General features: G+C 39.1%; 1 protein-coding gene across 31 annotated transcripts in view; it reads left to right on the forward strand.

Moving 5' to 3' along the window:
• Window positions 1-25,061, forward strand: part of MAP2 (microtubule associated protein 2) — a 284,984-nt gene that overhangs the window by 129,520 nt on the left and 130,403 nt on the right. For all 31 annotated transcript variants that reach the window (XM_058532876.1, XM_058532885.1, XM_058532884.1 and 28 more), the window contains exon 3: window positions 8,432-8,496. The gene's annotated coding sequence lies outside the window, so the exon portion shown is untranslated. The remainder of the gene's footprint in view (window positions 1-8,431; window positions 8,497-25,061) is intronic.

Here is a 25,061-nt window from a genome sequence, read left to right on the forward strand (position 1 = left end):
TCTCAGAGTTATTGAATAAAATAATGTGTTCAAAGAGGTTGGCACATTATAGATACTTAATCATTTATATTAGAATCATGTCTTATGCTTTTTTCATTGGTCAATATTAGAATAAATAGCTGAATATAAACAACTGAAGACCAGCCCAAAGCCATATGTTACTATCAGGCATTATAGTGCCATGGTGATTTTTTTTTTTTTGGTGCCATGGTGATTCTGAGAAAGGAAAGAGCTTTGTGGCACTGTCTGCTGGGGGAGTTCTGGAAGCCATTGTGAAAGAGGGCAGAACATTAAATGGACCAAACAGGAAGTATAAGATTTGGGTTGGAAGAAAAGAAGTAGATGATTTCTAAAATAAACTAGTGATTATGATGGGCGACAAAGGGCAAGGGATTTGTGTGAAAGGAAGATTATTCAAAGCACCTTACCTGTCCATTCTTCTGTCGTAGTGTGGTTCAGTACGTGTTCCTACAGACACTTTCGCTTGTTATATTCCTAAGATACACATTTTAATACACGGCTTTTTACTGCGTGGTTTTTACCTTACAGATGCCTATTTATTAAAAGCCCACGTAAAATGTCCTCTCCCTTCTGAAGAAAACAGCCCCTTACAACGTATTTATTTAACAAACACATGATCATCATGGGGCCTTCACTTATGCAGCCACGGTTACATGGCACATTTGCAAAATGTATGTTCATACCAGAACCCTTTTGCATAATGTTCACTATAGATCCTAAAATTTGTTGTAAACAAAGAGTTTCTAAACCAATGGCACCATGTTATCTATTATTGTTGATGTTATTATTATTACTGAAGTATAACATACCTTGATAAAGTACTCGCATCTCAATGGTACATGCCCCCATGTCATTGCCACCTACATCAAGAAGGCATTGTACTTCTTCCCAGTCAATACTGCCCTCCATCTTAATCCCCACAGGGGAAAATGTTATTCTAACTTCTATCTCTGAATATTAGTCCTGTCTGGTCTTGAAGTTCTTATAATGGAATAATGCAGTGTGGGCTCTTGTGTCTCTTGCTTCTCTTACTCATCATTACGCTGTGAGACTCATCTGAGTAGTTGCATTTGGCAGTAATTCTTTTTCATTCTTTTTTTTCCTGTGTAGTAACCCGTTATATGAATATACCACAATACATTCTGCTATCAATGAGCATTTGAGTGGTTTTCAGTTTTATGCTGTTATGAATAAAGCTACTGAGAACATTTTTGTAAATGTGTTTAGGTAGACCCATGTACTCAGTTCTTTTGGGTATATACCTAGAAATGGAATTACTGGGTCATAAGGCAGACATACATTTAGCTTTACTGGGTATGACCAAGCAGTTTTCTGAAGTGGTCAGACTAGTTTACACTCCCACCAGCAATGTGTGACAGTTTTAGTTTTCTACCATTATAGTTTTTTTTTCCAACATCTGGAGAACTTTTTATTCTCAACATCGTTCTCCAGGCGTAATGAGATTATGACTTGATGACTTGAACTAGCAATTATTTTTCATAATTCACATGACACTGTTTTTAAAAAGAACTTTTAAAAAAGAAATTTGGTTCAGTTTACTTTGGTGAAAGTATGTGAGCAGAATAGAACTTTGGATACTGTCATTTCCTAAGCCTCGATGATAATGGCACACAAAACCTACATATGGCCTTTGAGCTGGCTGGTTCCCTAGATGACAGTCAAACTTTATTTTGAGTGCTGACAAGAAGAGAAACTTTTCTCTTTCTCTCAATCTTTCTCATTTACATCATCTTTTTGGCTTCAGCTGGTTAAGTGAAATAAAAACACTGCCGGGAAAAAGAAAAACAAAGTTTATTATTTTTAAAACTACCTGTGCAAAATTTCCAGTGAAATTTGAATGTTTCTGAGGTTCAAAATGGTGCATTGTCCAAAAATAATTTGAAATGTGTTTTGTCCTTACATTTGGATAAGAATATAACTTATTTTTAGGGAAAATCACCACACTAAGGTTTAAAATGAAATTGTGAAGCCAAACTCTGATCATGATGACTCAGAAGGGTAAGCATGATTCAGGAGCAGCTGGAAAGAGGTCCACGTATCCTGCCTTCCTCCTCACCCAACTTGCTTAGACTGTATTCATCCTTCCCACTGCAGGCCAAGTCTAATCAGAATCACGGTGAGGATGTCAAAGATGACCACGGGTGACCTGTATGTCACCATGGCTTGTTTAGAAACATACTTTATTTCTGATCCATTCTTTATCAAAGTTCCATGGAGATACTGAATATTTTGGTTTAAAATATTTCCTACTGGGTTATACGTGTAAGAGAAAGTTAAAATAAATATAAAGTAAGGCAAACAATTATAGGGTTTGTGGCCTGGACAATATCAGTCTGTTTTCAAACTTTAAATAAGTGAAAAGTCCAGCTCAGTAGCATAGAATACCTAGTGAAAGTAAATGAGACATAAAGTACACAATAAGCTAATTAATGCAGTCTGTCCTCATCAGTCATAACAAGAAGAATTTGGGCAGGAGTCAAGTGATTCAAGTATTTTGTTTTTGGGGGGTAATTTTTTTTTTTTTTTTTTTTTTTTGGTGAGGAAGATTAGCCTGGAGCTAACATCTGTTGCCAATCCTCCTCTTTTTGCTGACGAAGATTGGCCCTGGGCTGACATCAGTGCCCATCTTCCTCTACTGTATATGGGATGCTGCCACAGCATGGCTTGATAAGTGATGTGTAGGTCTGTGCCCGGGATCCAAACCCACGAACCCAGGGCCACTGAAGCGGAGTGTGCAAACTTAACCACTACACCACCATGCTGGCCCCATGGGGGGAAAGTTTTTGTCCTTCAGTAATAAATTTGTCCATTATCTGCTCTCAAAATCTTGTACGTCAGTTTCTCAACATGTTGATTATTTTTTATAATGGATAATTCAGCTTTGTTGATGTTATGTAATTAATAATTTTTGTAGTTTGAAATGAGAAACAAAAGAAAACCATGTGAGTAATTTACATAAATTTATACTTTTGGTGCTTGGTGATGGTCTTTCAACTCCTGACCCGTTGTTATTCATCCCATTCGTTAGGGATTCTCTAGAGCATGTGTCTTTCATTGATGGTGTTGTGTTGAATCTATTTCCCATGCAAATTAAAAAAAAGAGAGAGAGAGATCTAGAAACCTACTATTGAATTTGTCAAGGAATTCAAGAAACATTTCTAGAAAACTTTCAGATCCTCAAATGAATCATAGAGCCCCATGGCCTTAAAAAAATCAACAGCTTTTGGGCCGGCCCCGTGGCTTGGCGGTTGAGTGCACGCGCTCCGCTGCTGGGGGCCCGGGTTCCGATCCCGGGATCGCACCGATGTACCGCTTCTCCGGCCACGCTGGGGCCGCGTCCCACATACAGCGGCTGGAAGGATGTGCAGCTGTGACAGGCAACTATCTACTGGGGCGTTGGGGGAAAAATAAATAAATAAAATCTTAAAAAAAAAAAAATCAACAGCTTTTGGAACCATGCTTTTAATAATTTTTAATATTCGGAAGGTGCTGCAAATTGAATGTGAAACTTATACTTTAATCTGTGGGCATATAGACTTGCCCTGCCTGGAAACTGCGGCGTTGTGTACAACTCAGTCTACACAATTCTCCATCCTTTTATAGCTTCTCCAGTATTAGATTGAACCATATGAAATTGCCATTTTGTAGGTAAAAAGTAATAGAATTTCAACATTTCATATAATTCAGACTAATATGCTAATTATGACACTTCTCTTTCTTGTTTTGTCTGTTTGGCCTCAGAATACTCTGTGTGGACCATACCTGTTGGGAGAGAAGATGGTGTCTGTGGTCAATAAGGCCAGACAGTGTGCACTGAATGTGGATGTGATAACAATTTGTAAAATACTTAGTTATTTTTACCTATTATATTTAGAGTAACTCAAATTCAGGAGTACTAGGTAAAAGTATAATTATTATTTCTATTATTAATTTTTAAAATAAAAATTATAGTAATTATAGTCAGTTTTTAAAAAGCCACTTCAAAGGAATTTTAGTCTTGAGGCAATATTGATTTATTAATTATTCTAATTTTATTCAAATAATCTGAAGATTAAAATTTAGCATATTTTGCCACCAATAGAAGCATGATTTATCAAGCAAGCTTTTTCTCAGCATTTAAGAGTTGGTAGCCCCATGCTGGGTACTTTCCAGAATTCAAAGAAAGTAGGAGACAAGTCCCTATTTTAAATAAATGCATATGCTTTAATGGAAACTACAGAAAATATTGGTTCCATGGGAAAAGGTGACTTATAATACAAATAAAAGACAATATTCATAAGGAAGACTGAACATAGAAGAAGGAAATCAGTATAGACTTTTCTTGTGCTTAAACACTCCAGTTCTCCCACTAATGTTGCGATTTCACACTCGCTCATAGAAAGAATTTTTCTGAGCGCCTGTATGTTCCAGCCGCTGTTCCAGGTGCTCTGGAGACACCAGTGTCCCAACCCGTGAAGATGATTTCGCTCATGACACTAGTAGAGTGAGGCACGTAGTGAATGGTAAACATGATAAAATTTATGGTATGATTGAAGGTGACAAGTACTATAGAAAAAAGGAAAACTGGGGCAGGGGATGAAGGGCTGTGAGAGGCACGAGGCTGCAGCTTTCGCTGTGGTCGTCAGGAAAGCCCTGGTTGGAAGATGGTATGTGACCAAAGGTTCAGGGAGGTTAGGAAGTTACGCCTCCATTATTTAGTCCTGAAGAGACTCAAGAGTGACCTACAAATACACAGACTAATATATTTGGGGAATGAAACCAAGGGTCTTCCAGAGGAGCCACGTGGGTGAGCTGACTGAATCTGGGGATGTAGTTAAATCAGATTCCCAAGAATCGGGATCTGAGATCAAGCAGGGATGACAGAGGGGCAGAGACAGTGTCATCGCCGTGAGGAAAAGAAGCACGGAGTTCGATTTCTGTTTACTTCTAGGTTCTCTCCACTGTAGTTGAAGTTCCTTAAGGAGGAGATGTTGTTTCCTTTTTCTCTAGAATCTATCAAGTGTCTGAAATACATGTGTGTGTGTCACCAAGAGTGGTTAAAGGAACTGACGATGGTGCTCAGCCGAGGTCTCGACTAGCTTAGGCTCATTAGCACAAATATAAAAATCATGCAAGTCTCTCAATTATCTGTCATGTTGCGTTCTTAGAATATAATGTAAATAAAGGCAAAAATTATATTTTACATACAGTGCTTATTCTACAATGGACATGTCAAAGTGATAGTTCCTTCACTAAAAAGTGGAAAAAAAAAGGAAAAGAAGAAGAATATACCAACCCGTTCTCAGTGGCTGAGCCGGGCGTCCTGATTCTAAATGACTCCCAGAGAGTACTGAATGTTTTTGGAAGCTATGCTATTTTTCAGACTGACCAAGAGCGTTCTGTGTGCTTTGTGAGATCTTGATGGAATATGACTCATGTTTCAAGAAGTGACAGGCTTGCGCATCATTTTTTTGTGCTCATAAGTGAACAGCAATGTGTTAAAACAAAACATTTGCTGCAAAAAATAACCTTAGCGTCCACAATCACTGAGGAAAAATAGACGTTTAATAGAGGGATCACATTTAAAGGGACATTTTTGGAGGAGAAAGATCCTTACCAGTATGTAGGATTCACTGAAACCTAGAATTTCTTGTAATTATTACCTAGGATAATCATGTTTTTTTAAATGTGATTTATTTACTTTATAGCTGACAAACTGGGGGCAGAGGATAGGGGTGGTGGCAGTAACCATATTTCAGACATCAAAAAAGGCAATATGACCCTACGTACAGATGAGTTAACCTAAAAGCAATGAGTCATAAGGACTGAATATTGAAAAAACATTTGAGAAAGGAAATAAAAACAATAAAACATCAAGGTCAAAAGCCTAGTCACAATTTTTACTGAGTAGCTCTGAAAGATTTTAGCAAGTATTGTGCCCCCTAGTGGTTGTTTTTGAATGAATTATCTTTTTTGATTTATTTTTATTTTTTAAATTTTACCTGGGCTCCCAGTTTTCCGGCTTCATTATTTTGGGTAACCACCAGAAGGTCCACATGGTCTCTGACTAGGGGAACTCTTGGGAGGCCAACTCAATTTGGTTGCCCAGGTTCATGCCTGCAGAAAGAGTGATGCCAGGGATGTTAGAGTACGTGGTGTGTCACTATTAAGTTCAGGCTCGACAAGGTAGGCTCACAAAAGGGCAGTCCTGTCTGATTCATCTGTGTTCCAGACAAGGAAGGAAAGGAAAGCAGTGACATAAGACCCCAGACTCTTCAGCCCTCCAGCACAGCGCAGCACAGATCTTAAGCAAAGCCAGCCCGCAGAATGACTGCAACACATTTTAGTGAGGAAGATCGCTGCCTGAGCAAATAAAAGAAGGCTTACAAAATCAAAGACAAAGGATGTTTCTGGAATCTGTTTTGCCTGCGAACAGAATGGGAGAGAGCACAGAAAGAAAGTCACTTGGTGAGAGGAGAAAAACGGGGACCTGTGCTAGGAAGCAGAGACGGTGTCTCTGCTGCTTCTCCAGGCAGCTCTGTGACCTTGGTCAGACACCGTGGGCCTTAGCTTTTCACCTAGGAAACAAGGGTGTAGACTAGGCTGAGTGGTGGCCATGAACCCAGAAGATGGACAGAGGCAAGGAGTAGCAGGCTCCATCTCGTACAAAAGAGCCGTCATTTGAATATTTATGAAAGCAAAATTAGCTGGTGATCAAAAAGTGGAGAAGAAAGGTGGCTAATGGAAAATGCAAATTCATCCTAATGCATTCAAAATATAGTATAGAACTGACAGAGACAGTTCTTTCCAGAAGGAAGAGAATGAAGCATCTCATTCTGTCTCTAAATTTCCTCCAGTGTAGTCTCCTTCCCTCTTCTCTATCATCACCTTATTTTTCTCTGTACTTTCTGTTTCCGGTAACTACAGTGATGCTCCCTCCCGGCAATCTTCTTCACAGCTGGCCCTTTTGGTCCACATCGAATTTTGCGCCATTCACAGATGCAGGAAGCTAACAATGCTGTAAAAATTAATTTATTTATTAACACTTTTCTCCTTCCCTTTTGTCCAAGAAATAAATGCAGGGAATTACTCCACCTTTAACCTCCCTACATGAGGGGCACTGTAAAACCCGGATATTCAACTGTTAATTTCAGCTGCTAACATAAAGGGGATACTGATTATGCCAGAGATTCAGTTCCCTGCCTGGTCCTCAGGGGCTGTAAAGTCCCAGTACACAAGCTGGTTGCTATCTCATTTTGCTTTTTTATGTACAGGGAATAAAGTTGATTGCCCACAGAAATCACACATCAGCCCTGGTTTCCTAAGCCGCTTTGTTTTTTGCTGCATTCTCCCTTGTAGGGAAAACATTGCCAAGTGCATAATTATCACAGTTACAAAGAGACTGAATTTTCCATAAGAAAATCTACATAAATATATGCATTTCTCGAATGAGCACAGTTATTTATTTTGGAATATAAATAAGCAATGTGCAATAGTTTTAAAAATATTTTAATTATCTGCCAATGACAAAACATCAAAGGATCTGTGATGTCATCAATGCAGATAATAAAAATTCCCATAAACTGTCGTTTAGTCATATCCAGTTTCTGTAGCCTGACTTATTTGTAATCCTATATGCCGGGAAACTGTCTCTCTGAGCACGGGTGTGTGTGTGTGTGTGTGTGTGTCTGGCATTAACACAAAGGAGACCAGACGATGACATTCATAGGCTTACAGACTGACTCCTGGGGACACACTTGGATAGAGGCGATTGAAATGCCTGTCAGGGGTTTGGTACCAGCAGCCCCCACGGCAAAGAACTAGATCATAAGCCAGGGCTGCATCTTTTTGTCAGTGAATGATGGCGGAGCTGGGTGGCTTGTCATCATTCTAGAAAATTCTGAGGCTAGTGAGCGCTCTCTCCCTCTCCCACTCGCCTTATTTTGCTTTTCGCCACTGCGGGGACTTTTTCTAATTTGCAGCTTCCCTTTCCCCGACACACACAGACAGGAGCTCGTGGCTTGCAGACTGCGTCTGTCTGGGGCTGGAGAGCAGAGCCAGCCCGCGGGGATAATGCTCCGGGAGGAGGATTCTGCAGCAATCCTCAAAGGCTAGACTTGGGTGGTATCGCTGCATATGCGCTGGTAATGGTTTGGGGTCTTCTAAATTTTATTTTATTTTGAATCCGTTTTTCAAAGGATCTGCTTTATGTGATCTCAAAGTAAAATGCTTTAACATTCATTACCGAGCTTCCAAAAAATTCCAGTACTGCCTTTTTGGTACCACAGATCTCAAGACGTAGATTTATTATCTGGATATAAAGAATGCATTTGCTTACTGGTGAGTTCCAATTTTCATATTTTGTTAACGAATCTACGTATGTATTTTTTCCTTTGTTTTGTTTTGGTAGATTCTCCAGCTTGTCTCTAACCGAAGAAACATTGACTGGGAACTACTCATTCAGAAAATTAAAAGGTACCACATGTTTTGTTTGGATGTTTAAATGGGAGAAAATCGTGGAAGATTTGGGATGTTTTTAGTTAAATTAATCTCTCTATGGTGGGTCTTTATCCTTGAGGCTGCGTGTCATTGTCTATAGCGTGTATGATTTCCTACGCAGAGAACGCCCTTATCAAGGCTGTTGTGATTACAAGATGTCTAAAAAATTGTCTTTTGCCTCTGTTGCAAGATGTTAACAAATATAAATATGTCTGGCTTATTTTCGAATTTTTATCATTGTAACAGCTAAAAAATAATGTCCAAAATTCTCTATCTTAATGAAAATTCAATAATCTGAATGTAAGAGAAATATACTAAGTCATGATTTTATCTCAGGGCATCCTGCTAATAAGTGGTTTTTAAAAATGGCTAAATAAAATGGTTTGCCGTTCCCAGGTGGAATGAGCGCGAGAGACGAAAGCCCAGAATGACTCAGTATTGTTGGGTTTTGGGAATAAAATAATGGAGTTCTTCACTGATGCTTTAGGCTTTAGCACAGGATATATTTAAAGGCCAAGGTTGTTAGTTATTAAGAGAACTGATTTTATATATACTTTATTGGGCGTTGACAGCATAAGAAAGTAATCCTTCATCTTGCCATGTAAGCAGTTGAATCCATTGATCCTGGGCCTGATGCCTTACACAAAAAATATTAATTTTCAGATTCAGCATCAGGATGTATATTGATTGGAGATGGCAATTATGAGTATTACATTTTCTTTACTTCTTCAAGATAATCTTTGACTTTAACATATACTCATGTCAATAAAACGTATATTCATAATTTGCCTTTAAAAAAATGGAAGACATTTTCTGCCTTCCTGAGAAGAAAATCAATATTAGCTTTTAAATCTTTCCTTGGCATACATATAGTATTTCCCCTCAAGACTATCGGTCCAAAATATTTAATGCAGTAAGGTTAGTTTTAAAATGTACGTTAAAAATGGCTAATGTTCACCTCCTGATCTTGAAATCCCCGAAGTACGTGCGTGTATATCTGTGAGCGTGGATATTTGTAGCTCTTGAAGGAGACGAATGCATTGTCCTTGTTTAATTTCCTCTGCGATGTGTAATTATGGGAACCTGAGTGCATTCATTCCGCAGCCCTTGTTAAGAGCCTTGCTCCTGTGGGCAGTCATTGTGGGGGGGGAGGGGCAGAGGCCACCGGCACCACCCTTACCCAGCGCAGGCAGCAGCACAGGGGAATGAATTTGCTAAAATACATCAGTGTGTTCCAAAAAAGGAAATTGCGTTATTTCAGATATTGAACAAAATCTAATAGAACAGTCTCAGAAATGCATGAAATGTTACATTTTTGTTCTCAGAAATTACTCAGTGGAATCATATATGAAATCCCCAAACAGGATTTACTATTCCTCTTGGATATTGTGAAACCCTTGGGACCATACTCTCTTTTTAGGTTTCACTCAGAGTAAGTGAAAACATTTCATGTTTGGCAACAAACAAATAAACAAACCCATCTATTTGGTATTTCTCCATCTAACTAAATCCGTACGGTAAATATTTCATGTGAGAATCTGTTTCCTAATCTTCTGACTCATTTAGCAAATCATTGCCATATTAATTTTGAACTTTGGGGTATTTACAAGAATTGGAAAAGGATAAAATTATTTAACCACTAAAAAAATGTCTTCAATATATTGTCAATAGGAACTCATCAGCTTTGTTGCGATTTTTCTGGGTAGTGGAGAAGTGGCATGTTAACCTTACCAAGAGCCTCTTTCTGCCTAAGTTTCGTAGGACCATTTTAAAATTCATCCAGGGGTGTGTTGACAGATTTTGTGTAATAAACCAGAGTTTATCCAAATAGTCTATGTCGTCAAATCAGAATAGAATTTGATTATTGGACTCTCAGAGAGTCAGGGATCTATATCACGGTTTTTCTAATCAATATCGTCTTGGCATTAGTTAATTCCTTTACTGATTTTTTCACTCGTATCTTTAGCACCTAGAATAGAGCCTGGACCACAGTTGGAGTTCAATAAATATTTATTTAATTATTTGATAGATAAATGAATTCATCTGTGTTTTCCTCGGTTACGTTTTTGTTCTTGTTTTTCGTGAGATTACGCACTGTAAAACAGAAATTTGGTACATTTCTTTTTTTTTTTTTTTAGTTACCCAAATATTCATTGTATATCTCTAACTAATGATAATTAATTACATAATTAATACTGGGTAGAAAAGCAGGCGAACCGTTTGTAGCAATTTCTCCAGGCTATATGGAAAAGGATTTTTCTGGTTTTAGGCTAAGATGGAAAGAGTTTCTGAAATGTCCCCTTTCGCTTTCGTCAGTCAGGGGACAGATGCCAAACTGCAGCGTGAGTTTCGCTTTATGGACGCTGCCTAAATACTACTCCCCGGCTTGACGTTGTTGATTGGTCTTCATGTCTTCAGCCAAGATGTAGCCACAGCAGAGGGAGGAGGCCTCTCTCGCTCCCTCTCTCAGTGTAATACTAGAAATGGTGTCACAGTCTTCTTAAACGCTTTCTTGCTCATTGTGGACTGCTAGGTATGACATCATTTTATAAATATATATTTAAGGAATCTCTAAAGAAACTTCTAGAATCATAATAGCTTTAGAGAATGCTATTCTTACTTGTCATTTATTTATTTATTTATTTTTTTTTTTTAAAGATTTTATTTATTTATTTTTTCCCCCAAAGCCCCAGTAGATAGTCGTATGTCATAGCTGCACATCCTTCTAGTTGCTGTATGTGGGACTCAGCCTCAGGATGGACGGAGAAGTGGTGCCTCGGTGCGCGCCCGGGATCTGAACCCGGGCCGCCAGCATCGGAGTGCCCGCACTTAACCACCAAGCCACGGGGCCGGCCCTGTCATTTATTTTTATTAATAAAACTATAATGTTTTGTTATTAACTATGTGCCAGATAGTATCCTAAGCCCTTAACATATGTTATTTCCTTTCCACTCTCCCTACAATCCTGGGAAGTGGGTCTGGTCTCCATTGTACAGATGAATGAACTGAGACTCCAGCATGGGCAATAACATAAGTCTGGCCCAAAGTCTTTCATATTAACCACAGTGTACTACATTTTTTAGTAGATTTTTTGACTCATAGTCATTATTTTAATGTTTTTTTGTGTACGTGATATATGTTACTGCAATAAGGTTACAATGGTATCCTCTAGGTTCTTGTTTTTATATACACAAGGTAGAAGCGAATATCTCTTCAGATACTTAACTACAATATTCAAGCTCTGGTCTATTTTATATATTTAATATATATTTTATATTTGACCTGAGGAACTTTATTCTTTAAGGAAGAATATCAGAGATAAATTAATAAGTTTTAAAATAAATGAATTCATAAAGCATCTCCTGTATCATTACAATAAAGTCATATTACTGAATTGCATAATCTATGTAAGAAAGTTAGCCAGAGAATTCAAGTGCTAAATAGCATAACTGATGCCGTTATCTTGCAAAGGTCTTTTTTTTTTTTTTAGTTGAATTAATGGCAAAAGAAGTTTCAGATGGCCAGTATAAATAAACAAGCAGGGAACAGTACCATGAACAGTGAGAAAATACCACGTTCAACCTTAAGTACAACTAACCCAGAAGAATAACTGAGGGTACTGACAGTTACACAAATATGCATTAAGGTGCTCTGCTTGCAAAGGGGTATAAACAACAGAACACTTTCGGAGCTCAGCCGGCGCAGCAGAATAAGACAAGGAAGTAGCATCGATGCTCACTGGTACCGTAAGAGACACATGCATGATTTCTTAATAGACTTCCTTGCAGAACAAGATGACTAACAATTGAGAAGGGACTCAACAGGAAATGGATTGTGGAGGATGAGTCTTTTGAGGTGGAACTTAGAGATGAATAGAGGTATTCAAGGGAGAGATAATGCATGGAGGAAATCCAAGAAGAACAAACAACTTGAGCAAAGGGACCAGAGGAAGTGAACACACTTGGAAAGCGTAGACCGATCTCAGTTATATTCTAGAGAACAGGGCAGAAGAAGGGATTCTTAGCAGATAAGGATGGAAAGATCTGTGAATATGAGTAGGTTGTATCATATGAAGTGGCTAATATTCTATCCTTTTTGAACTAAAAAATAAAAATTTCATTCAGTTCCACCTAATACATTGGAAGGGGACGTTAAATGCCAAGTTGAGGGGTTTCTTCAGTATTCAGTGGGAAGCTGTTGAGCGTATTTGGAATAAGAGACCACTATAAGGTAAACTGTGTTTTCAGATGGCTTATACTCTGTGTGAGATAAGTTAGAGTTGTGTGTGAGAGCATGTTGGAGAAAGTATCCTCTGGAAGCTGTCATAGGATAATCCCGGAAAAAATGGGGGCTCAAAGAGGGTGTTGACAGTGGGCACAAAAAAAGAGGTCATGACGATGAGAGATGTTTCTGAGGTCAAATGCGTATACAGAGTATAGTATAGCAGCTCTTGACTAGTAGGAGGAATGAGAAGCAGAAGGACTCAATGGTGGCTCTAGCAGCTGAATTTGATAACTGGAAAAATGAGGGAAGAAAGGTAGCTAAAAGCTCCTTGAGGAAAGAGGCTCCTTTTTATTTTTATTGTATTCCTAGTCTCTAGCAGACTGCCTGGTACACAGAAGACAGCTAATAAATGCTGACTGAGTTAGTAAGAGAGTGAATAAAACATGAAGAGGCGGGTTTGGGCCATGGTGGCTGGATAAGTAGGTGGATTGGTCTGGTAGATTGCAGAACAGGTAGATCAACAGCTGAGGAGAGAAATTAGGGAGATAGGACGTGGATGACATTATCAAGAAAGGCGAGACGAGAACCAGGGAGAAAACTGTTAGCAGCACTGACATTTAGGATGCAGAATGAGGGCCAGAAATTGGTTAAAGGAAGAACTTTAAAAAAAAAAAAGCAAAGAAAGAAGGACAGGTGAGGTAGTAGAAAACAAGGCTAAAATTCAAGTTCTACAGAAAAATTGAAGAATGAGAATAAATAAAAGACCACTGGATTTATTATTTATTTCAGTAATGTTTTCTGTTGTAAAAACAATAAATCCACCTTTTATAAAATTTAGACAAGTGTAAAGAAGGATGGAATGGTCATCCATAATTACACAATCCAGAAATTATTGTTAACACTTTTTAAGCCACTTAGCTTATTTCTTTTCATCTAGTGCATTTGAATTTACATAATCAAGATCAGAACAATACAATTTTGAATTCTTCCTTTTTTCCACTCAGCATTATCTTAAGCATCTCGTACAACGTTTCGCTACCTGCAAATGTTCTATCATGTGGACAGTGGACATGATTATTCCCTATTTTTCCCAATTTTTCACTATCATTAGAATGCTGCAATGGACTAGATTGTACATTACTCTTACACGATATTTCAAATTATTTCCAATGGCGATTTCCTAACAACAGAATCACTGTATTCTATATTGTCAAATTCCTGGTCAAATATAATTTGGTGGTTGCAAAATTAGCCTCAGCGTTCCTCCAAGAAAGGGAATCTACAATTATGTTAGCACCTGCCACATGCCAGCCTCTGTGACAGGCACTTTAATAATCACAGTGACTGATGAAGATTCTGTTATCTCCACTTAAATGAAGGAACAGAGACTGAGAGAGTCACACAAATTTTAGGACTAGTTTTGAATCTGGGTCTGACTCCAAACCGAATTGTGGGGACAGAAGCAAGATCTTGGGAAGCGAATGAGTCAATAAGGATAGGAAAACACGCTTGAGAAGTCCAGGACTCACAGGAAAGGGAGATAACATATGTTCGGCAAGTAGGGCAGCGACGGCAGTGGGCTTTGCTCTATTAACGTGGAAGGTCCTAAGCATAAGGGCAGGGCCGATAGAGAGGGGATGCTGTATATGTAAGCAGAAGAAGGGCAAATTAGAGAACCAGGTCCCAATGGAGAGGAGATAAAGATTTGGGCTTGGAAAGCAAAATTCATCTTCTCTATAGATAAAAGCAAGAGAAAAGAGCATGAGACTGTTCTAGGGGTAAAGAAAAGATATGCGGGGCCTTACATATCGTCTGGACTTTATCTCAGGCTGGAGGAAGTTCACTTATTCATTCAGGGAATATTTATTGAACACCAATTCCGTGCCCTTTTCCTGCCCTCATGAACTTTCCTTCTAGAGGGAAAAGATAATCAGTGGGTAAACAAACAAAATTTAAAGATTACCCAGGCAGCTGTGCCCAGAATGGATGATAAGGTGGTCAGAGTAGATACTGGGAGATAAGCTGCTCAGACCTGGAAGCAGAGATGAGTGAACTGGGGCTCTTACTAAAAAGCAAGTTCAGAGTCAGTAGGTCTGAGGAGGGGTCTGAGATTCCATATTTTTTTTTTTTTTTTTTTTTGTGAGGAGATCAGCCCTGAGCTAACATCTGTGCCCATCTTCCTCCACTTTATATGGGACGCCGCCACAGCATGGCTTGCCAAGCAGTGCGTCGGTGCGCGCCCGGGATCCGAACCAGCGAACCCCGGGCCGCCGCAGCGGAGCGCGCGCACTTAACCGCTTGCGCCACCGGGCCGGCCCCTGAGATTCCATATTTTAACAAGCTCCCAGATGACATTGATGCTGCTGGTCCATGGACCACGCTTTGGTCGGCAAGAGGTTAGATGGTGAATGTCCAGGCAAGCAAAAGCAGAGCTAATTGGAGCAGTTGTTCAGAGCGAGTCAAATGTGAGCCCTTCTCTTCGAGCAGCAGCACCACCTACTCGTAAACCTCTTGGATGGTGAGAGAGAGAATTGTCCCTCTTTACTTCTGAGCTTTTCAATTCCAGCCCGTTGTTTTATGAAAGATCCATTAAACCAGCCCTGATGAGCTACTGGCATTTCATTCTCTCTGCCCGTGCTCGGTGCTTATTATGCTGTATAATGAATACTTGTGGCTCAGGTTTGGGGATGTGATTGCATATTACTCTGGGCCAGTTTCTTAACTCCAATTCTGTTCCCTCCTTCATGATTTCTTTGGACTTTTAACCCCTACTCTGCCTGGATGTTCAGCACTGTGCCAGCCTGCTCAATTCTCTGGCCCCCTAGCTCTTCACATCCCCCATGTTCCCCTGTGCTGAGCAGCGAAGCTTCGGGGTCTCCACATCCAGTCTTCTTGCCACCCAGATCTTAATACAAGCCTTGGGGGACTCGGCTGAAAGCCACAGGGGACTATTGAGGATAGTTTCTGACTTACAGAATGGATTTTTCCAGCAAAATAATTTCTCATTGGAGGACTATTTTGGTTGGTGACAGCAGCCTGCATTCCTCTGAAGGAAGGATGCTTGTGTTTGTAGATGATTAGATTGTTCAGAGGAGCGGAGCGTTCACAAGAAGCCTGGACAGACTCTGCTGGAGGGGTGTCATCTTTCTGCCTCCAGTCCTAGGCTCTAATTCTCAGTCCTCCCTTACAGCTGCAGGAACTTGGGATCATTGACGTGTTTGATTCCTCCCACACCACACTTTGCAGCTGTAAAATATCTAAGAAAGTAAGAAATCAAATAAATATGGCATACTCATCCATCAAGGAAGGCAGCTTAAGTGCATATTAAACATCTGGGGTGTCCTCATATTTATTAGCACTTATCCTTTGTTTTAAGGGCTGGTTCCCTCTCTAGGCCATGCCGTGGCCAGGTCTCTGGACCTTGTTACTGTCATTTTGTAACTTGGTGTTTAGATCAACAACCAAGTGGGTGTGAGCAGTGTCATTAGAAACTTTAAAAATTCCAGTGAAATATCAAATTATTTTCAAATGAACAGAAGTCAACTTAAATTGATAACCATGTTTCTTCAAGGAGAACATTTAGGAAATGTCCTTGAGGAGAGAAGCCATGTCATAGGCATCTTAGTACTCCCTATGTTGTCTACACAGAAAATGCCCTTGATGCATGCACCAGGTGAAAGCTAAGAAGATGAGTGTGGTGCATAAGTGTGTGTGTGTGTGTAACTCTAGTCTTTCTATAAGGGACAGTGCTGGTCTTCTTTGCACAAAGCGGAATTGGGAAAATTTCTGGAATTTGAATACTATGCCTATGCCCCTTAGCCATTCATTCAATAGTTAAGAATCTCAAGGTAGCACAGGATAATCTCTAGTCTTTCTGACGCAAATTCTCCCTTTTTCTCAAAAAGAAGTCTGAATCAATCCTCTTTTTTTGTGGATTCCATTTGGGGCTGCCTCAGATGGTCTGAATTAACCTTTCTTCAGATTCTCTCCTGGTGTTAATGACTCTGGATTATGACCATTTAAAGCAGGCAGAAGAACATCGATCCACATCTGGCAATTGTTAAAACAAAGCTGCTCCATTTAACACATTACAGCCAAAATGTATTTCTTCACATTTTGTAGGAACTGAGAAAATGATGTTTCTTTTTGGGAAGATCTTATGTTTTATTGCCAAGGTGAACAATGTTTGTATATAGTTTTCTTGAAAAATAGTTTCTTGCTCATTGTAGGATTTTCTGGTGGTAAGATTTCATGGTTACGTATACGGAATGAGATACAACACATGGGCATTGAGGATTCTTCTCACATAGTGCCCAAGGGCAACTGGCTAGCACGATTTTGAGCGTAGCTGAATGTGAATTTGTGATATTCTAGAGTCTTAAAAAAACATAACTAGACCGCCTACGCTTTAAATAGTGAGGACAGAAATCCCTAAAATGACTGACTTCCCAAGATTACATTGGTCCTTGTGGAAATATGAGATCTAACAATGCAAAAATTTACAAAATCCTGCAAGAACTCATGGTCCTGAATAATTCCTATAACTCTGGTCAGACTGCTGTGATTTTCCTCTGCAGGATGATTGTGGTCCAGTAGATCAAAGGGAGATAGTAAATGTCATATATAGCTCAATATGTGCATGCATTTTTACTTCTGCCCCATATGTTATGTTCACAAAAAGGCCCAGGACATAGACTTTGGATTATAAAATTGTTGGAGTAATGCAACCAGTTAAGAAGTTGCATTTAGACTTTAAGAAAAAAATAATAATTCTGTACCACTTTTTAAGTTATACAAAGTATTTTCTATTCCATGATGTCCCAAAGCAATCTCTGGAATCTGAAAGGAAGATCTTATATTTGTTACAGATGAGAAAACTGAAGTGTGAAGAATGCAAATGACCTACCTAAGTCACTCCACCAGAAAATGATAAACCTGGGGCTCATATCCTCTGCTGACTCCAAAGCCTTTACTTTCCACCACTCTGTAGCCAAAGCATATAAACGAGTGTATTGTCCTAAATCTGGACGACTTTAATAATGCGTTGACTTGATTGCTAAAATAAAGAACCCATTCCAAGGTAGCTATGACCTCCACTAAATGGATTGCCCTGCTCTCCCAAAAGACCCTTGCCTTTTAGAGTCGTAGATCAGTATGGCATGGAGCTCAGTAAATACTAGTACAAATCAGTCATTATTGAAATGGTTTTAAACTTTTCAGTAGGAAAAGGAGATAAGGCTAAATATATCACAGAAAATGTAATCTTATTGATTTAAAAAGCATTTGATGGAGGGATAGATAAAAAGAGTCCACTGTTTAGTTTTGAGTTTCACAGAATTTTAAGGAAGTGGTAAATAAATAACTCAGCAAGAACCCGGGATCACAAAAGAAAATGATTAAAGCTTCAGAAAATCTGATCTATGGAGGAGTATTTTGAAAAGCAGGCATTGTGATTTGCCTATTATTAGGATAATTATAAGAGCTTATAAAGAAGAACTTTGAGCTGGAAGCTGTGGGTCCCAGTTCTGATCCCAGAGGTGGAAATGGAATGGTGGCCTGTGTAAGGAAAATGATAACCTCAGGGGTCAGTGAGTAGGGCTGGGGTGAGGCTAGATGTCTCAAGGCAGACGCCAACAGGAATAGGTCCACTGAGGGCATCCTCTTTGTAGTGGCCCGTCCCTAACCCAGATTCTCCTTTCTACCACCCCCATCCAGGCTCTCATTACAGCATGCCAGGGTTACTGAATTCTGGTCTCCCTGCCCCGAGCACCATCACCCCACTAATCCACCAGACAAACTGTATCACTCCTCTTTGTTGTTCATTTGTTCTCCCTTCAGTGGCTCTCGTTTGCTCTCTTGAGTTGTGCTGGCCAAGAAATATGGCGGCAGCCGGCCACATGCGACTATTTAAATTTAAATTAATTAGAACAAAAACAATTAAAAGTTCACTTCCTTAGTCATACTAGCCCCGTTTCAAGCACTCCATAGCCACATTATTTTTCTATAACATGGTATATTATAGTCCATTTCCATCATCACGAGATGTTTCCTTGGAGAGTGCTGCCCTGGAACGTAACCAGACCCCTCACCCGAGCGTCCAAGGCCGACACTGACTTCCTACCCCCACTACCCTTGGCTGATACCCTCACTCCACACGCTGCTCTCCTATTCTTCCTCATCGTCATGACTACGATTATAATTGAAATAGTAATAGCTCTGATGTATTCAATGCATATTATGTGCCAAGCGCGTAAATTTTCTAACTGCATCGTTAGAAGAAAAAGAACAGAAACAGGAATAGGAAGGAGAAGAAGAAAACCCTGCCAGATAGTTTTTAATCCCCATTTCACAGAAGAGGAAAATGAGGTTTAGGGAAGTGAAGTATAGTTCCCAAAGATAAATAGCTAATCGTCGGTGGTGCTTGAAATAAAAGCCAGGTCAGTCTGGCCCCAAAGCCAAATGTTTTACCCTGAACCAGTGGTTCTTCGCCAGGACAGTTTGCCCCCTCTGCCAGGGGTCGTTTGGAGATGTCTGGAGACATTTTTGGTTATTGTAACTGGGCAAGAGCTACTGACGTCTCACGGGTAGAAGCCAGGGATGCTGCCACGTTCTACAGTGGACAACCCGGCAACAGAGAATTATCTGGCTCAGAATGTCAGTAGTGCCAACGTTGTTTGTTTTCTATCTCCTCCCACAAGAATTTAAAGTCTGAAAATATGGGGACTTTGGTTTGTCTGCTGCTATTTCCTCAGCGCCTTGAAAACTACTCACCTCAGAGTCGGCATGCAGTATATATTTTTTAGTGAGTAGTGTATTTACTTTTTAAAATAAAACTAGTACCTGCACGTGGTAAAAAACAAACAAGCCAGACAAAGGGACCAACATAAAATGAAAGTTTTCCTCCATAAACCCACCCCCAGTCTCACATGCCAGTGAAAACCATTTTATCAAAATTACCAATTGCAATTCTCTAAGAATTCTTCTGATTACCATTTTGGTGTAAGCAGTAGTTCAATTTCTTAACTTTGGACGGCATCTTTTGACTTCCTACAATTAAAATTGCGGAATTTAACACACTAACACTGTCTTTCCCTCTTGCCTCCCTTTTTATTTTTTTTTCACAGTTCATTTGAATTGTATTTGATTTTATGATATTATTTATTTGTAAATTTGCTTTCCTTTTATAGTTGTATAAGAGCCACGGGTACAAGGAGTTAATAAATATGTACAAATATAAAATATCTAAGTAATAGTAAAATAAAAATAGTTTCAGTCCAGTGGGAGCCCCTCCAGGCAGCTCCCACATCCTTTGGTGGTCCCACCGGTCGTTGGATACACCTTTGCCTGCTGGCACCACAAGGTGTTTGCGGCTCACCTGTGCCATCCTTTTGCAGGACTGTAATCAGGTATTTCTCCAAAGGAGGAATTCAGAAGGCAAGATCTGGGTACCAGGTAAAGCTCATTGCTACTGTGGTGCTGTCGCTTCTATACCCTTCTATTCGACAGAAGTAAGAAAAATATGTTTCTTAAACATTATAAATTCATACTTATATCTCCAATTGAAATCCATTAACACAAGGGTTTTCCTTGCCTCCCCCATTCCAGGAGGAACCCCATATTGGTTTTTCCTTTTCCCTACAGTAAGAGCCTTCGTTCCCAACATCTTTATTTTTACTCATATACTCTCTCACAGAATGTTATTTTTATATTGTCAAGGTTTATAATGTTTATATTTCTGTTGTAACAATAATTAAGCAATCTGCATTTTTTTAAAGCTGATTCAGAAGAGTAAATCCTTCTCAAACAACATTTACAACTTTGCTTATGGAAATATATTTCCCTGTTAAATCAAATACTGTTACACTGAGAGATAAATGTAGTCTTGTGTCTCCCCAGGCTCCCACTTTTCAAGTGAGAATATCCTGAGTGTTAAGATCCAGTGACTTGAATCTCTTTCAAGCTAATTTCTTTCTTGTAGGCTGAGATCAGCAGAGTTTTTCTATGAAGGGGCAGATAGTAAATATTGTTGGTTTTTGAGAGCCATACAATCTCCATTACAGCTACTCAGACTGTCTCTGTCACAGCCACAATGTGCTCTGTCATCGTAGCATGAAAGTTAGAGAGATGATAAGTAAATGAATAGGGGCGGCTGTGTTCCAATAAAACTTTATTTATAAAAACAGGTAGTGGCTGTATTTGGCCCCTGGGCTGAAGTTTGCTGACCCCTCTTCTAGGTTATATTCCTCATTCCCTGTGCTTTCTATCATGTGTTATCTGTTATTGTATTCTCTTTCTGTTTTACTGGACTTTCTTCTGAAGGCGTTTATTCATATGTGGCAGGTCACTGATAAATTTGAGTGCTTACATGTCTCAAACCATATTTTCATAGAGTACTCATACTTGATTGATAGTTTGGTCAGATATACAGTTTTGCTCCATTATATCTTAGCATTCAGTGTTATTGATAACGAGTCTGATATAAGTGGGATTCTCATTCTTCTCTGAATAACCTTGATTTTTTTCTTTCTAGTAGGTTTTAGGAGTTTTGCACAATTTCAAAAGAATGTGTCTAGATGAAGGTCTTTTATCATGTATCCCGTTTAGCGATCAGACCACTTTAAATTATCTCTTTTTAACACAGAGAAACTTTCCTCTGGTTTTCTTTGTTTCTTGCCATTCCTGCCCCTGTTCTATACTTAGGGGATTCCTATTGATAAATGTTGATTTATCAACATCCTGGAATGATTTGTCGTGTCTCCTTTTCACATATGTTTTAATCTCTTACTTTTTCTACATTCTAGGAGTTTTTTTTTTTAAATCAATTCAGTGAATTACTTATTTAGGTAGCCATATACTAATTTCCAGGAATTCTTTCTTATTCTCTGATTGATGCTTTTCCTTGCATTCCATAATTCATTTTTGGAAGGAAGTTCATTTTTAAAGTATGCAATATTCTTTCAAATCTCTGAGAAAGATACTTACAAGTTCTGTCTTGTTCCCTGAAGGATCTCTATTTCCTCAGGAGTCATTTTTAAAAAGTATTTTTCTTGTCCATGCTGCTGTTTTTTCTCACGTCTTGATTTAGAGGGGTTTTTGTTGTTGTTGTTGTTCTTTTTTAATGAGTGAAAACCTAGGCAGAGGATCCCAGGTGGCTGTTGTAACTTCCTCTGCAACTGTGCAGATCCGTCCCCACTCACCGTGAAGGCTGACTGCTGGGCTGCGTACGTGGGCAGAGTCTGTCAGGAAGCAGGCATCCCAGAAGGAGCATAGAGACGGAACTGGCAAGTGAGCAGGTCGGGATCCCCACGGTTCCACAGTGTGTTTCAATTCCGCCTGGATTTATCTGTACTAGACCAGGTTCCAAAACTGATCACCTATTTTCATTCAAGTCTAGTTGTTCTTTTCACTCTTGGGGGATAAAAGCTTCTCCTGTCAGGTGAAAAGGAAGTAGCAAGGTAGAAGAAGAAGAGAAAGGGTCCCAACTGTTCTGAATACGTTTCTTAACGAATTGTTGTGATATTGGTCCCTCAGCCCCCTCGGACTCTGTATTTGAAGACTCTGAGCTTGGAGTTTCTCCAGGTTTTGTTGGGATGGACCCAGATGCTCCTGGCAGAAGTTTCCCTCGTGTTGTTTCTCTGTCTCAGCCCATCTGCATTCTGACTTCTAGAATATCTTCAAAATACATCTTAGGGTTACGTGATTTTTCAACATTTTTTATCATTTGAATGATAATTAGGAGAAAGGAGAAGTGCCTGTGATGACATGTCCATCAGTGATCATATTTAATTTCCTTCACTCTGATTTTTTATAACATCAGTGTATGTTTGCCCTACACTCTTTTGCGATTATTACATTCTTCTACTTCTACTATTCACTGGCTAGCTGGAAAAATTACTTCTCCTTCCTGGGCCTATTTTTCTGCAAAATAAGGATAATATCTGATTTTCAGGGTTGAGATGGAACATATGAATGCATGTTGCAAGCTCTAAAGTAGAATATAAATATAAGCTATTTTTACACATAAGACTTTGTCATGGATCCTGAGTCATGGATAAACACAAACGTGGAGATTGGCCACAGTCACAGGAAAACCCCTTCCCTACCCGATAGGAATTACCAGGTGACCCCAAGTTGAGACAAGAACTAAAATTCTAAATGCAATGCCAAAGAACCAGAAATTGTGCATTGGTTGCAATAGTAAAATAAGCAATGGTTCATAGGCATATTTTTCACTAAATGGTAAGACAAAGATAAAAGCAGACCAAGAATGCAGTTGATGTACTTTAGTTACAATAAATGTGAATTGTAGGTTTGGCATAGAGTATATGACTGAATATAGTTGATATATTTTAGTTAAAATAAATGTGAATTGTAGGTTTGGCGTAGAATATATGACTGAATGTTGTGTGATCCTTTTGCTTGGCACAAGTAAGAATGTGAATATCTATGTTAATAATGATGATAATTAGCTGCCACAATAATATTATTGATTTTATATGGCTTCAGTTAGTTGAAAGTTGCTGCTCTCTCGGTGAGGTTGGGACATGAAGCACCCAATAAAAGGAAAATAAAGAAAATGAGAATAATAGTAAAGTGGCTTAGTTGTAAAACTTGAAGAAATGTTAAGAGGAAATAAAACAGAAAGTTGAGTTACACTGGCCTCTGACCAGTGTGCTCGGAAGTGTTTGTGGATGATAAAAGGAGTATATTCCGTAAATTATTAAAACACAGTATCTTACTGATAGCCTTTATTCTTAGAAACAAACTGAGAACACATCAGACAGACAAAGCATGAAATAAATCACCGTGAAGGTACGCTGAGTGATGCGCATACAGCTCACTGATGCTAGTAATCCTCATTTTCTGCGCGCAGTTATTACATTCTGAAGTTGAATGTCTGTAGAGGGTGAGCCACCAGCCCTAGTTAAATGTTAATGGAACCAGTGACATAACGTAATTTAAATTCGAGGCCTCTTCCAAAGGAATGTGAATAAAATGCATTTGTTTGGCTTTTTATGACCACTACTAAAAGGAAAGGAAATGAAACCATAAACAACTATGCTCAAATATTGCTGTAGCTGAGGCTGCCCTGTCGCAGTATAAAACTGTAGCTCTGTGTAACTTACCAGCCCGTCTAGATTGTAATTGAGGTTAAAAAATGTACTTGGAGACTTAGGCCAAGGGTGGAATGTTACTTCAAAGTGAGTTCATTTTGATGTGTTTTAATTTTCTGTTGTTGTAAAGGGCTGGTACAGTTTTTAAGTTTTATTTATGTCTAATCCATACCTAAGACTTTAGCCCATAATTAACGTAGTACAGATTACTTTTGCCACCAATATTGATTATCTCTTTCTTCCTCAGCAATAATAGAACTCCTGCTTTTTGGGGGGGTACATGGGCATGTGGCCACTCAGAATGAGATGCAGAATTCTAGCCTCCTTTGCAAGTAGGTGTGACCATGTGACTAATTTATGGCCAGTAAGGTATGAACAAAAGTTGTGTGAAACTTAGGTCAACTACTTAAAAAGAAAGAGTGTGATTTTCATCACTCCTTTTTTTCTGCTGTTGGGAAGTCAGACTTAATGGCTGGAGCTTCAGCAGCCATTTTGAATATGGGATAATGTTGTAATGAATCCACTGGTATTTGAGATTTTTCCATTACTTACAGCCTACCCTAGTCATCATTTATATAACAACTTTGCAGCTTTATATTTACTTTCAAAGTTTCTGAAATGTCATTTTATCAACTATCATTGTTATTTATATAAATAATGTTTATATTAAAATTGTTACCTAAAATATGCCAGTTCAATCAGTACCAAGTCCTGTCAGTTCTACTTTCTAAACATTTTTCAAGTCCATCCGTTTCTCTAACCCCAAGGACCACGTTAGTTTCCTGTCATCTTTGATCTTGACAACTGCAGCAGCTTCCTGCATCAACTTTCGCCCCTTTCGAGCCATTGCACACATAGCGGCTGACCCATCTTTTAAAAATACAGTCTAATTGTGATATTCCTGTGTTTAAAATCTTTCGATACTTCCCAGAGCATTCATAATAAAGTCTGGAATCTATAAATTGTGCTAGAAGGCCATCCATGATCTGGTCTCTGTCTGACTCTCCAGGCCCATCCTGAGTTTATTGCCTTGGGCTGTTGCACATATTATTTTTCTCTTTGACTGGAACACTCTTTTCCCTCGCTGCCCTACTCCCACCTCCCCAACCCCTCCACTTACTCTAGTCCCGCTCATTGGTTAGGTCTCAGGTTTCGTGGTTAATCCTTCTCTCAGCCTCAGGTCTAAGAGAGGCCTGCGTGTTA

Source organism: Diceros bicornis, chromosome 37 (genome assembly GCF_020826845.1).
Source record: "Diceros bicornis minor isolate mBicDic1 chromosome 37, mDicBic1.mat.cur, whole genome shotgun sequence".
NCBI classification, from domain to species: domain Eukaryota; kingdom Metazoa; phylum Chordata; class Mammalia; order Perissodactyla; family Rhinocerotidae; genus Diceros; species Diceros bicornis.